This window comes from Tupaia chinensis, unplaced genomic scaffold, assembly GCF_000334495.1.
Source record: "Tupaia chinensis unplaced genomic scaffold, TupChi_1.0 Scaffold000288_2, whole genome shotgun sequence".
Taxonomy (NCBI): domain Eukaryota; kingdom Metazoa; phylum Chordata; class Mammalia; order Scandentia; family Tupaiidae; genus Tupaia; species Tupaia belangeri.
The window spans coordinates 1049686-1059726 of NW_006159773.1; the positions used below are offsets into that span (position 1 = coordinate 1049686).

A 10041-nucleotide genomic window follows, 5' to 3' on the forward strand; every position below is an offset into this window, starting at 1 on the left:
CTTATCAATTAATAGGCCAATACCCTGAGAGACAAAATTCTCCGCCAGATGTTGATATAATGACACACAAAATTTGGTTATGGATCACGTTCATATTAGATCTGTGTGGACAGAGAGGTTAGAATTGGAGGCCATGTTGGCTCATTTGCAAACGGGAAGTTTGTTGAAAGGAAGACTACACAGGAAGATGCAGAGATAATCATTCCTATGGCCTATGAGAGTGTCTTCCTATCCCACTTTACATAAGGCCTGGCTACTGTAGCTTAGAATTGGCCTATTTTTTTTTTCTTTTACAATAAACTTCTTTTTCAGAATTAGCTCAAATTAAGTTTAGATCCTTATACACAGTTAGCACTAACTAAAATATCCATGTTTTCAAAATCCATATATGTCTAAGCAGCTTTGATAGAGAGAGTATTAAAAAACCAAATTAGGGTCAATCCCATAGCAGGGTGATTTAGCCCTGTGGATAGGGAGCCAGATCCCACAACACCAAATGTGATTCAAAGCCTAGCCCCAGGGCCTTAAGAAATATGACAGGCATGTGTGTGTGTGTATGTTCCAAACCCTGGCAGGTTAGAGAAATAGAAGAAAAATTATTGCATCCTGATCACACCCCATTGGGGAGTGCATTCTCTCATTCTTTCTCTCACTCTCTCTCTGCAAGTGTGCACACCCTCTTGTATTACAAATTAAAAGAAAATACAAATCATAAAATGAGGAGTAACAAACCCAGCTATTGCAATTCAAGAATATACAGACAGAATCTACAAGGGAAAAGTGAAATTCAGCATGAGTAGAGTTATTTTTTCTAAACACACTAGAACTCTACTGTGAAGAGCTTGGAAAAATCTTCTATCTATTGTTTTCCATTTTCAGTTATTTTTTAAGAATTATTTTATATAACTTTTAACTTTACTTATTTATTTATTTATTTATTTAAATTTGACCAGAGATAGAGTGAGAAAGAGAGAGAGAGAAAGTGAGAAAGCAAGCCATCAGGTCTGGTTAAGAAAGAAAATAAAAGCCCTCATACTGCGGTTGGCAGTGAACTCTCACATGGGAGTTCAGAGCCCTCAATCACCATCCACCTGCCAGTCCCATTTTCAGTGATATTTTAGTCATTCAGTGATGTGGTAGTTAACATGTATTAGAAATTGTCCCTCTGTGCCACTGCATGGCTGACTCATTTGTTCGTTTTCCCTGTTAACCTGCATAAAGGTTGCCACATCTTTCTACCCAGATGGATGTGGAGCCCATATAGGTTTGCCTTTGTGCCATGACTGGACATCTCCATTCCCAGGACCTGCAATTCATTAATTCTCCAAACACTTGAAATTCTTTTCCAGCTTAAATTCTGTGGTATGTCATTTAAAACTTTTATGGAAAAGCCATGCCCAGGGTTAAATCTATAGCTCATTCTAGTTCCTGCCTGCATTTGGACAGACTGTGACAGGAGAAAAACTTACAACCATCCTGACTGGTCTCCTAAACTTTAGATTATGAACTTGGGTACCACTGTAATGATATCTCACAATCATGCTATAGTCTTTACTTCATCCTTTCTCTCACTCTCCCAGACCTAAACTCCTTGATGAAATACACTGAATTAGTGCTTCCAATTCATTTGTTCTTATCCCCTCTTAAATCAACTCCAGTCAGACTTTGGTCCACATCCATTTCATCAAAACTCTTCTTACCAAGTGTCCAGTATCTTTTATGCTTCTAACCCCTGAACAAATGGTCAGTTCTTAATCTTCATATACTTGACTAATCAGCTATGGTTAACAGAGTTGAGCACTTCTTCTGGGAACACTTCCATCATTTGACTTCTAGGACATCATATTCTCTTGCTTTATTATTTTATTAGATCCTCCCCCTCAGAATCCTTTATGCTTACTTCTTCTTCTTCTCCCCGACTTCCTAATGTATGATTCCTCTGGTCTTTTCTCATGTTCTCATTGTTATCTACAGTCTCATCCTGGTAAAAATATTGAATCTCATGGATTTAAATATAATTTCTACGCAAATAACTCTCAAATTTATATCCTAAATGCATTTTCTGTGAAATCCAGACCCTATATTTATTTTCTTACTTGATATCTTTATTCAAATGTCTATCAAGAATTTAATATGTCAATCTAAAATTCAGCTCGTAATATTTCTCCCATTCCACTCTCTGCTTTATCTGTAGCTTTCTCTATCTACTTAGAGGGCAACCTTATTTTTCCAGTTTCTCATTTTTTTCTTTCTTTTTTTTTTTGTACACAACCTTTAATTTATAAGATTCTATAAACTTTACTTTGACAATATTTATGCAGACTAGGGCCACTTCTTGCTATTTTCATTGCTATCACACTTGTTCAGTATCATGATTACTGCCTTATGACCGATTTCCCTGGTTCTCTGTGCCTCTACTATCCATTTAAAACAGAGCAGCTGAGTGTTTCTTTATTTAAATAGTATTTATTATTTTTAAACATTCAGTCATTAATACATCATTTAGTTTGTAAAGAGATTTTACCCAACATGACATATGCCACACAAAAAAGTGCTTCTTCTTAAATGTAATACTGACAGAATCACTCGTCTGCTAAAACCTCTACAATGGCTCCCTGTATTACTGAGAGTAGGAGTCAATCTTCTTAGAATAGCTGGTCATGACATAGTTCACTCAGTTCTAGACACAGTGTTCTCTTTGTTGATCGTCCAAAACTCCAGGACACTGCTCTGTTTTATCAGCTTTTCTCTTAGATATCCACAAGGGTAATTCCCTCATCTTATTTAATTCATTGCTCAAAAATCATATTTTTAATGAATTCTACTTTGACTGGCTATTTACAATCACTAGCTCCCACATTCGGAGGCATCTTAACCTGATTTCCCTTGTTATCTACAGAGCTTATTATATTTTAACAACTGTGTAATTTACATTTTTACTATTTATTCTGCTTTCATTCTGTTATTTCTCACATATGCAAATACAACCTTCCTCCAAAATGCAGAGGTTTCTATGTCTTCTGCATGAATATTTCTAAGCATCTGGTAGAAAATGAATGGCATACAATGCTGTACAATTAATAGTTTCTGAAAGGATGAAAGAATGGTTCTAGGCTGAGGAGGCAACTGTAAGACTGTAAGGAAGAGATGACTTGAACTTGCATGGAAGAATATAAGAGAAAGAGTTCAGAAAGCTTGAATGAGGTATTCAAATCTTCTTCCAAATATCAAGCATTGACACATATTGTGTGTGTGTGTGTGTGTGTGTGTGTGTGTGTGTGCGCGCAGCTGAAAAAACAGCAAATACCAGAAAAAGAACAACTACTACAGAATTATATGCTACACACTACCCAAACCTGCTCGTAACTGTTCGGACCAAAGAGAGCAGAAAATGCCTTCTTGAATATCTGATGCACTCAGTAAAAACCAAACAATGGGATGCTTTAGGACTATAGCCAAACAAGCTCAAGATTAAAAGGTACTCTGGACTTGCTAAAACAAAGCTTGCAAATCAGCTTTAATATAACAAGCTAATCAATAGATTAATTAATACCTTGGTGGACAAAATTTAACACTCTTTAAAAGGAAAACAGTTCAGACAACAAAAGGAAGACAACGTTCTAGGCCTTTTGTGGTTCTATACAAATTTTATGATTTTTTCCTATTTCAACGAAAAACGCCATTGGGCTTTGATAGCAATTTTGTTGAATATGTATATCACTTTAGATGAGTAATATAAACATTTCAACAATATTAATTCCCCCAATCCATGAACATGAACTATCTTTCCAGTTACTGTGTCTTCATTTTTTTCAACAATATGTTATAGTTTTCATTATTCAGAACTTTCATTATCTTGTTAAAATGTATTCCCAATTATTTTAATATTTTTGATACAATTGTATATGAGATTATTTCCTTGATTTCTCTTTTGGATAGATACAATTAGTGTAAAGAAATGCAAGTGATTTTTGTATGTTGATTTTTTTTTTATAACCACACCTGCCTGGCTTGTTTTATTGGAGAAGGGATCATGGAGTTAACAATGTGAAGACAGCTGGGACCTGAGGTTGGGAAGAGCACCTAACCCACCCCATTCATACCCACTGCCCCAAATAAAAAATAACCAACTGTGGGGGAGACAGCAACTTTGGGGCAGGGGAAGGAGACAGGGAACTCCAAGGCAGCAGTGAAGAGACCATGTGTGTGCTGGGAGGGCTCAGAGGCAGCGGCTGTATGAATAACACAAGTCTAAATCTCTGTGTCTTCCATATGGGTATGTATAAATATATAGAGATAAGTTGTTCTCTTTCTCCTTCTCTCCCTTCTGCTCTGTGCTCCTCACTGCGGTCCCAGCTCCATTTTCCACATAAGGGTGAAGGGAAGGGGGATGAACAAGTCGTCACTAAATTGCAATCAGACCCACGTCCATCAGCTTCTGAATCTTCTGCCCATTACAAGTTTTTTTTAAGTGTTCGCTGAGTGCCTGGGAGTCCTTCTGCATCTGTTCCAGGATGAACCACATGGTTGAGTCACTCATAATCTGTTGCACCTCAGGATCGGCCATGGCCCGCCACTTCACATCTTCAGGGCTGTCCTTGTGGTCGTACTGGGCCATCATGCAGCGTTGGTAACCATCTGCTGCCTCCTTACAGTTGGAGTCTAGGTCTAGTGCCTTTTGGTACACATCCATGGGTTTCGGGTAGTCCTTCATTGCTTCGAGGGCTGCTGCTTTCCTTGTGTAACCCTTGAAGGTTGGCTCCAGCTGGATACATTCTTCACAGTCCTTAAGTGCTAGCTGAAACTCCAGGAGCTTGGCGTAGCAGGCAGCTCAGTTGCTGTACACTTAGGCACCCCGTGGGTTTCGTTTGATGGCTTCTGTATAATGCTTCATTGCCTGGGAATAGTCCCCTTTCTTTCTTTTTTTTATTTTTAAATTATTTTAATTAACAAAAATTTACTAATAGCTGTCTCGTTTATAGCTCTGAGGTCTTGGACTAGGCGATATTCTCCAGTGGGCCTTTTTTACTATTAAAATGGAAGAATTACAGAGTGACTCACAGGGGGTTATAACGCCAACCTGTAGGAGTCTAGTAATTATTAGTTGAAGCCCTTGAATGGCCTCAGGTTTAAGTGAGTATTGTTTTTAATGTGGGAAGGTATTAAGATCCTTAAGCCTAATTTTAACAGGGCTGTTTTTGCCCTTCCTGGTGTGCCCAAACTTCTGGATTGATTTTTTTGAATGAGATCATTTTGTTGACATACTTTAGAATCAGGGTTTAATAACAATCCCAAAAAGGCAGATGTGCTAAATTTCAGTGTTAATTGAGCACCCAGCTTACTGAGGATATCCCTTCCCATAAGGAGAGTAGGGCACTGAGGTTTAATTAGAAATTGATGGGAGAAAAGTATGTCCTTCCAAGTACAGCAAAGAGCTGGGGTTAGAGGGCAATGAGAAAGTTTACCTGATACCCCAACAATGGGACGAGAGTGAGAGGAGGGGGTTCCAGCATAAGCAGCAAGTGCTGAGTAGGCGGCTCCCTTATCAATAAGAAAAGTATGGGTCCTACTTGCCACATCCAAGGTCACCCTGGGCTCCGATCCCATGAAGTTGAAGACCGTTGTGGGAGCTGTCTGGAGCAGAAGGCATCCTCATTGGAGGGCCACTGTTGAGGCCTCTTCAGGGTCTCATTCAGGGGTCCCAGAACTCCTAGGGCAGTCCCTGGCCCAGTGGCCTGATCAGCCACATTTGGGGCAAGGCTTTTGTGGAGGGGATAGTCCCCTTTCTGAAAACACTCGTTGCCTTTGTTCTCCTCCAAAGCCAGGTCAGGGTTTATGCAGGCCAGTCAGTCTTGCTCCTTCAGGATTTTCTCTGCCTGCTGGCATTTCTTGAGCACATGTGGGGTTCAGTTCTCTGCTAGAGACTTGTAGAAATGTATGGCATCCCTGTACTTTTCTTCTTTGAAATAGGAGTTGCCAATTCGAGCATAAGCTTTGGCAATTTGTGGATAGTCCTCTCAGTTTTCTCTCCCCATTTCAATGGCCTTCTCACAAAGCTCTCAGCATTTATTGTAGTCACCTTTTTCAAAGAATACTGCTGCTTGGTTGGTGATGTAAGTCATGTTGGTGGGGTTCAGTTTCTTGGCTCAGTCATAATGCTTCAAGGCTGTGTCAAAATCTTTCTTCTTGTAGGCATCATTCCCCAGCTCTTTTTCTTTCAGTGCCTGCTTTTCGTTCTCTGGAAGATCTTCCATTGGCTCTGGTTTGGTCTCCTTTTTTGGGAGAAGGAGGTGGTGGTGGTGTTGCAACCTCTTCCTCCTCATCCATACTGCCCAAATCCACTCCAAGGAAGACACTGAGTGTGGTCATGATTCAGGGATCTTGTAGTTTCGTGCCCAAGTCAGAGGATTTGTTTCCTAGTTGCTCTATCATTTCCCAGTAGGTAGGACCACTGGGCAGTGTTCTTGTCCTGGGATCATGCTACAACTTCTGATACAGACTGGGCATGTTGAAAGCGTTTGTGAATTTCCTTTCTGCCAATCAGGCTTCCATATTATGGAAACCCTCTTTAAGTGGAGGGTTATTTGCTTCATGTTTTAAACCCTCTTCATAGGTTTGCTTGGCTTCTTCAAATCAGGTTAAGAACTCAAGAGCTGCTGCTTTTCTTGAATAACCCTTGCCACAGTCAGGCTTTAGGTCAATGGTTTATAGCCATCCTCATAAGTCCTCTGGTAGTCTCCGTTCTTGGCATAGTCTGCAGACCGATTGCTGTAGAGCACATGGTTCTGGAAGTCCAACTTAATTGCTTCTGAATAGCACTGTAAGGCATCATCGATGTTACCAGCACTCAGGGCCTCATTGCCCTGCTCTTTCAGCTCATTTACCTCCTCCATAGCCTGGCCCGGAATCCACCCACTTTGCGTTCCCAACCACATACCTGTATGTTGATTTTTGTATCAGCTACTTTACTGAGTTTGTGTTTTAGTTCTAATAATTTGGGGGCAGGGGTTTAGAATGTTCTTAATGTAGAATCATTTTATCAGCAAACAGGAGTAATTTTACATCTTCTATAATGATTTGGATTGTTTATTTCTTTTTCTAACCTGATTGCTTTTGGCAGAGGCATTGCTTGTCCTTATTCTAAAATACATTACAAACTTTTAGTAATATAAACACTTAGAGCATTATAGTACTGGAATAAAAATAGATACATAGACCAATGAAACAGAATCGAGAGCCTGGGAATATACCCATGCATGTATGATCAACTAATTTTTGACAAGGGCACCAAGAAGGCACAATAGGAAAAATAGTCTCTTCAATAAATAGCATGGTAAAGAACAAATTTCCACATGCAAAAGAAGAAATTGAGCCCTTGTTTTACGCCACACACAAAAATCAAGTCAAATGAATTAAAGAAGTAAATGTAAGACTTCAATTCATAAAATTCCCAGAAGAAAACATACAGGAAATACTCTTGATATTGGTTTTGGCAATGATGTTTAGATATCACACCAAAAGCTCAGGAAATAAAAGGAAAATAAACAAACGGGACTGCATCAAACTGAAAATCTTCTGTACAGCAGAGAAAATAAACAATATAATGACAAGACAGCTTATAGATAGGGAGAATTTTTACAAATCATATAGCTGATAAGTGTTTTAGTTAATTGAATGTTGCTATAACAGAACGCATGAAGCTGGGTAATTTATTTTTAAAAAAGAGAGATAAATTTATTTAGTTCACATGCTGGAGTCTAGGAAGTCCAAGAACATGGTACTATCATCTTCTCAGCTTCTGTTGAGAGCCATGTGCTATATCACAACATAATTGAAAAGAAGAAAAGCAAGTGGACATGTGCAGAAAGACCAAGATGGGACTTTGCCTTACAGCAACTCTTTCTCAGGAGAACTAACTCGCTCCTGCGAGACCTAACTCACTCTCAAGAGAACTGTATAAATTCACACGCAAAGGCAGAGCCCCCATGATCCACATCTCCTATAGACCTCATGTCTCAAAGGTTCCACCTCCCAATATTGCCATACTGGGATAACCCTCAGTATGAGTTTTGGTGGGACAAACCACAGTCAAACCGTACACAGGTTAATATTTAAAATATATAAGAAACGCTCAAAATTCATAGAAATAAGGCAAATAACCTAATTAAAAATGAGCAAAGGTGAAAGAAAATCAAAATCAAAGTCAAAATCTTGGGCCAGAGATCTCCAGCTTCATTCACATTCTTATGATAGAAGACACAAGCATCAATCAAGCAGTAGTCTTCTTATGGCTCTAGAAGAAAACAAAGTAGTTGAAGGGGTTGAGGGAAATCCTATAGAGTTCAGAGGTCTAGATCAAAAAGCAGAACAAAAAAGGTCCAGGTTGAGACCTCATCTGTGTTCCCATAGTCAAAGCAGTGTGAGATCAAGTCACAGGAGAACCTGTAGTCGCTCTCAGGATCGAGAACGATATAAAGGCAGAGACAAAGAGGAAAGAGAAAAGGAGAAGGATAAAGGCAAGGACAAGGAAATATAAAACATTAAACATGGGAAGTCACGAAATATCAAAGCTGGATTAGAACATCTGCTCAGAGGATGTTCTCCTTCTCTATCCCCTTCTGTCACCTAGCTCTAAGCTTCTGAAATAAGAATGAAGAGCAATTAAAGAGTTATGAACTAGCTTAAATTAGTGAATTATCATTTCAAAAGGCAAAGAGAGATTTAAGGATTTTTGTCATCTCTTAGCTGTTGATAGGCTCATCTATCTACTAGTTGAAGAGAATCTTAACCTTTTTCCTGGCTTTAAATCTTAAGCAAATATCTCTTAACATTTTTTCTATTTTGATTTATTAAAGCTAAAACTGAAGACCAGCAGGTGGCGTGGTTGTTAAAGGCACTGGATTTCCACATGTTAGACCATAGTTTGAGTCTTGCACCTGGTGGCTTACTTTCTCACTCTCTCTCTGTCTCTGCCTGGTCAAATTAAATAATAATAATAATAAATGGAATTAAAAATATTTTTAAAAAAGCTAAAATTTGTTTTGAAATTTAAAAATATATTAAAAAGTACTTATTTAATGACCACAGTAAGCTATATAGTCTCAGCTAAGTGCTACCTTATAGTATGTTCATTCTACTTACTGAATTTTATGACTAAAGTCAGACATGTGTTCATAGATATGTATATATCAGCTGAACTTGTATTGAAAGTATATAGATTAAGTACGATATTTTGTGAATCAATAAAATGTGGGGAAATTAAGAGGATTAGAAAGCAACTGTAGCTACTGGAGACAGTGTGGAAGGAGGGTGGGAAATGGCAGAGAGTGAGAAGTAGGAAATCAAGGGGAAAGAAAAAAAAAAGGAAGAAAAGTAAAAATATATAAGAAACAAAAATATGGAAAATTATTTGTTGATGATAATGTGTATGGTAATATCCTTGATTAAACCAATATACAATATATTCTGGATACAAAATTGCATTTTGTATGCTGTGATAATGTACAGTGAATGAATGTGAATAAATAAATTTATAATTTTAAAAAATGGGCAAAGGACATGAATAGACATTTTTCCAAAGAAGACATGCAAATGGTTAACAAGCATATGAAAAACTGCTTAATATCACTAATCTTCAGGGAAATGTTAATCAAAACCACAGGGAGATATCATGTCACACCTGTTAGGGCAGCCATTGTCAAAAAGTCATGAGACAACAACTGCTGGTGAAGGATGAAGAGAAAAGATTCCTTGTACTCTGTTGGTGGAAATATAAATAGGTTACTCAAAAAATTACAAAGAGGGCAGTTGTGTGGTGTAGTAGAATGAGATATTCAAGAAAAGATGAATCCCACGTGACAACTATGTTTCTGATTCCCAACATAGTTAGCCTGGCACATGTTGGGCGTGCATGTGAGTGACCAGGATTCCATAGGCTAGATGACTAGAGGAAGGGAACTGTGGGGTGGTCGGACCCTGTGAAGGGCTCTCATCTACCCCCTTTCCTATGTGCATATGCACTCTATCATAAGCAAAGAAAAA

General features: G+C 38.4%; 1 pseudogene; it reads right to left on the minus strand.

Annotated features, from left to right (window-relative positions):
• Positions 1-4405: 4405 nt before the first annotated feature.
• Positions 4406-6893, minus strand: LOC102468595 (stress-induced-phosphoprotein 1-like; annotated as a pseudogene).
• Between the last annotated feature and the right edge of the window lie 3148 nt (positions 6894-10041).